The sequence below is a fragment of the Pyricularia pennisetigena genome, assembly GCF_004337985.1.
Source record: "Pyricularia pennisetigena strain Br36 chromosome Unknown Pyricularia_pennisetigena_Br36_Scf_30, whole genome shotgun sequence".
NCBI lineage: Eukaryota > Fungi > Ascomycota > Sordariomycetes > Magnaporthales > Pyriculariaceae > Pyricularia > Pyricularia pennisetigena.
In genome coordinates, this window is record NW_021940942.1 from 13,877 (window position 1) to 19,639 (window position 5,763).

Consider the following 5,763-nt stretch of genomic DNA (forward strand, 5'->3'; position numbering starts at 1 on the left):
CAGGCGTACTGGTGAGCGGGTGATGAATTTTGGGTCGCTGACATGTTCCCCAAAACAAAGGTTTGCGCTTCTGAGTGCTCCTTCCAAGTGTGGCTGGTTCGACGCCATGTAGTTGTGGCTCTAACAGCCTGCATTGGCCAATGAAAGCCGTTCCGCCAAGAGATGAGGGGTGCCCATCACTGATCGCACCGCAAAGAATATCCTGGCGCTGTACGTAGTACGTGTTGGCGCTGTGGACCTGTTCCGGGTGGAGATTGCGGCCAAGGAAGAACCATGATGAATGAATGCAACATATTCTTCTTCCCTTGCCCCATTCCTTTTCAACATTAAGCTTACCCCTACTGCGTTTCGGAGCTTGCGGGAAATTAAGATTCGGTGATGATGATGTCCTGCGTCGATACCCCAAATAATTGCAGTGCATCCCTTGTAGGTGTCTTTCAGGGAGCCATTGTGCAAATAACGGGTCCAGTGCCTGTTGCAAACTAGCGTGTTACTGCACGTACTGCCTGTAATTATTTTACGGTCAGTGCCCCACTATATTACATTCCATGCAATCACCAAAGGTCAGCCTTTTATGCCCCTGCATAACAGAGTTTTAGCGCACACTGGATGTATAGGGTTCTGATTAGAGCTACACGCGAGGGTTTAACTGTTTGTGGTTTGCAACCATACGGTATGCAGCACATTTTTGCACGACAGCATAGATTTGGTGGTCTCTTGCGTCTTCGTGAGATTAAATTGCTGGGGCAGTTCAATTAGTAGAACACTCTTTGCCATGCGCATATATGTCTGCCAGCAAGGCAACTTGAGATGACGATTGTGTAATTGCATAATGCCTTGGATGTCCAGAGTGTGCGGTATGGCGCGTGTCCGGGCCAGATCAGTCTGGCAGCCAAAATAAGCTGCATGCTTCAAGTCGACAGCCACACCTAACCCCTTCCCCTCTCTCCCCTCTCTCCCTCTCTCCCTCTCTCCCTCTCTCCCTCTCTCCCTCTCTCCCTCTCTCCCTCTCTCCCTCTCTCCCTCTCTCGCCTGTGGTTTCGACCTTACCCCTACTTAAAAAGCTAGGCCCAACCAACATGTCAGAAATAGTTCTTTTTTGTTCCTTTTGTAAACGACCCTTCCGCAAGCGACCAAAAGGCCAGTCCAATCTCAAGAGGCACATCCAAAGTTGCAAAAAAGCGCCTCTACCTCAAAAAGTGCCTCTACCTCAAAAAGTGCCTCTACCTCTTCATGACCACCAAACTCACCATTTGGTTGTTTGTCTTCGCCCTGAGAGCTTCAAGTTCACAATCGATAATGCGCCGCACCTATACATACAGGTTGACCTCCTGGGGGAAGAGATCTCGAAATCGGCATGGTTTCCGGGACCTGAAGCACTAAGATCGTTTCCAAATTTTCACGAGGAGATAGGGAACAACCAGGTGGTGCTTCATCAATCACTAGTTACGGCCTTCCACCTAAAACATCTGTCCAAGTCAGGCGAATTCACGGTTGATATTCGAGAGTGGAACTCAAAAGTATTTGACGACTTCCCTGGCGTCGATTCGAAAAAGGTCACCTTCCTCTTCCTTGACACGACTGACGGCGACCCCAAAAAGGCAACGGAGCCCTGGGTGCAAGCATTGCAACTCAGAGACAGAAGACATGTCAATCTCTACCCAAGCCAACGAGAAATGGAGGCGGAGCAGGGGAAGGTGGAGCTGATCAAAGTCTTGGACACCATCGCAAAAGCCGCTACAGAGTCGAAGTTCCAGTTCCGACCCAAGACTTGTTTCGGAACAGGCATCTGTCCGTTGATTAAAGAGCAAATCACAGTATACAAACGCTCCTGGAGCGCAACTTCATCCCATGTACGCATCCGAGACGAAAGACTGTCCTGTGTACCATGCTTTCCACTTGTTGACAAGCCGAAAAGCTTTATCACGACGAAACGGAAACGAGGGCAGGTGTCCACTGAGGAGTACACCGTCAACGTACCTTGGTTCCACCAGGAATACATACCTTTGGCGGCTAAAGGGGAGTTCCGCGTATTCATTTTCCCAGAAAGCAGCTCGAAAGGAGTGGTCTTCCACTGGGTTCATACTGCTGTTAACCGCGACAACCCGAAAGTCAAAGATGTCGTTCTTGTTACCAAACCATCCGGAGACGACAGCGAAGAGTTCACGGGAAATAGTACAACTGAGGAGCAGCTCAAAAAGTTTGCACTCTACTACTACGAGAAGTTGCGGAAGCTGCTACCGGGAATGTCATTCGACGATGGCGTTCGCCTGGATATTGGAGCCAGCGGGGATGGGAGGCTTTGGGTTATTGAAGTCACTCCATGGTACTCGGCCCATTACTTTTCAGAGACCAGCTTGCCTTGCCCAAATACACAGGTCTGCAAGGCATTCGCCACATCTTTGACACGTTCTTTGGCACGTTCCAAAGTCACAGGCTAATAAGCAGCTAAGGACGGACAAGTCAATAGGACCAAAATCAATAAAGTCTTCTTCTTTTCGATGTGACCAAGGTACCCATCCACAGTCTCCAATCCAGTTGACATGCTAGACGCCAGTTGATCATTGTTATTCCAATACCAAGAAGCATTCACTAACATCCGAAAGTCCATCAGAATCGAGCCAGTTGGTTGCGTAGACACAGTCACCTTTCCATCATGCTTCAGGGATTTAAATTCGAGATTAAGTGAAGTATTTAGACAACGATAGCACTCGCATGCGCGGTGGTCTGCTTTTGAGCCTTTTAGAAAAATAATGTGGCAGTAAAAGCTTTTTGCCCCTTAGCCATCTACTTTGCTACCTTCTATGCTGTCCACCCTTATCGCCCGTAGGCCCGTACACTGGAGATAGGAGAAACTGCTTCAGCAATCCGTCAGCTGCGTCGAGGAATCGACCATGCCACTTGTCCTCAAGCTGCTTAAAGACGGACCCGAACCTGAGTTACCATTTTTTGGACCCATAGAGGATGACGCCTTGATGACGCCAAGTTCATGTGTCGCGGAGCCAATGCCGAAGCTATGCCTTCTAAGCCGTATATTTCCACCATACCCGTCTCCGCCGGAGGGTCCTCTGGATGAGCTATCTCGGAAAGGAGCCCAAAAGTGTTTGGCGAATTTGCTCAAAGTGGGCATGGATCCGCAAATGATGAAAAGGTTGGCTTCGAGAATGCTGGATAAGCAAGTATGAGATGGGGCTTTTATTTATAGCAAAAATGATCAAAAAACAGAAAACTTACGACCAAACGTTTGCAGGCCCTGCATCCCAGGAAATGTCCGTTGATGTCAACAACGCAGGTAGAAGTTGCAGTCGGATGACCGAAGTGATAACGGTGAAACTAGCAATGCTTAGAATAAACAAAGCGCCGAGCTTCTGGGCCCAACGCATTTTAAGCGGAGAAATGATCGGGATTGGGAGTATGAACAAAATACAATCCGAGGCAATGTTCGAGACTGCGATCGCCATGTATAGGACCGCTGCATCAAGACAGTGACCCGTACCCAGTAATTCTGGCACCCAAAAAGACCTAATGGGTCTGCAGCCAAAAAGAAGCATGCTTGCGATGATAATCGTATAAAGGCTAACTGCGCAAATTGTAGCCCAGATCATGCGGTGGAACCATGGAGTCGGCGCAATTTTCCGGTAAAACAACAATATCGATATCTTGGTAAAGCCGTTGCAAAAAATAAAGGAGGGCGCAGCAATATATAAGACCTATGTTGAGCCGAGCTATTAATAACGTGAGGGAGGAGCAGGCAGAAAGGTTAAAACCTACAATCATGCTGGATTCGAATATATCGATTGGCATTTCCCATATGTGATGGCATAAGCCGCCAATAACGATTAAATATATTTGCGATAATTGCATTACCATGGAAAAGATCTATTTATCCGTTAGAGAATTGATAAACAGGCGATAGCCAGACGACATATACCAATATCGAGAGGCAAAACAAAGATACATACCCAAACAATGCATATAAACCAGTTTTCAATATAAATAGCCTTGATGAGAAAAATCTTGGTGAACATGCGCTGGCACAGTGCGATGAAGGCCAGAAACCCAACGATCCCGAAGACGAGGAAGTGCGCCAGCGCACTCTGTTCTGCCGGGTTCTTGAGATCGGGGGTATAGCCTTTGGGAGGCAGGGCGAAGACGGTAACTCCGTCTACCTCAGGAAAAACTGTCGAAGAGTTTGCAGACATGGCTTGGTTTAGTGTTGATTTTGGAAAGCTATAATCATCTGGGGTTTCCTCGAAAAAAAGCGGCGTATCGAGACGAGTGAACGAGAGCGGAAATATAAGTTATATAATGGATTGCTGTTGGCTAATCCTTGCCAGGTAACCTAAAAAGCGTTGCAATGTGGTACAGTTCCATTGTCGTCAGCATAACGTTCATAACCCCTCTCCATTCAACTCCTTTTCCCTCTTTTACATGTGGTGTTGAAGTTTGCACAACTCTGTACTCGTGCTAATTAGTATCTGCGCATTAGTTATCATCAATTTAATGACAACGCGTTGTTAAACATGCTGCGCTTTCGAATGTAGTCTCTCCAAGTCTTTCCTATTTTTGTCGTACATTAGTTTTCAGGAGATCCAATGTTTGACGATTGCACAATAACCGTCGTGAAGTATTTCACATACGCAGCCCCACCGCCCTTGTCTGCAGTAGAGGGATTGACCACCGTATGCGACCGGATTCAATTTAATTCTTGCCGAGCTATCAATCCCTGTTAACTACAGTAGATCCTAGCTAATGACCCGTAGGCTGAGCGAGCAATCTCGGGTAATCGGGATACCTCGGCCATTGTATGGATTGACAGCGAACCAAACCCCCTGTTTACGTGGATCGCAAAGGGTCGTGTGCAACCATAAAAGGCGAGCTCCCCGGTTTTTGATTAACCAACAACAACCTTATTCGCCACCTGCTTAACCCGCTCCTTTCCATCTTGCACGACTTTCATCAGTTATATTGCCATCGGGCACATCCGTTATGCATACCCAGGTCACGGTGTTGGCCGCATACGCCGCTGTACTCATCCCCGCAGCTTTAGCGGCTCATATGGTCGTCCCTAATGTCACTCCATCTGTGGCCAGCAACTCCATGCAGATGCTAAGCTACATAAAAAGGAAGTCCTGTATGCGACGTGATGACTTTTTAAGACATTGGTTTGAAGTTCATGCGCCCATTGGTCAGTTAACCATCCGGCTGTTAGCAGCTTGCAGATATTGTAAATTCTTTTGCGTGTTGTTTGGTCTAACTCATTGGACCTAAAAATCCCACAAAAAACAGTTGCCCCTCTGGCTCTTAAATTTGGCATCACTGGCTACTCCCAGATCCAGGCATTCGGGCAGATCCTTCCACAGAACGCGGGCGAGGATGATCCGGCCTCAAATGAGTTGACCTCTTTCGACGGTATTGCCTCGTTCATATATCCAAATGCCTCGGTCCTCTTGGACATGCTCGCTCACCCGTACTACACCGCGGTGGTTGCCAATGACGAAGCCAATTTCATCGACAAGAAAGCCCACAATGGCGGTCAGGTGGCTGTATACGTCGCCGAGGTAGTTCCTGTCGTCGGCTATGGCAAAAACGATACTGCTGTGGCGGTGGACATCTGGACAGGGGATGAAGCCACCCGGGAGAAGTACCAGGCGCTATTTGACGAGTACGACAAACGACATTTTGGCTGAAAGTTTTCTTTAGCTATTGAATGGGCAGTTATATATATGGTAGAAAGAGGAAATGAGCTCCGTCACTTCGTTT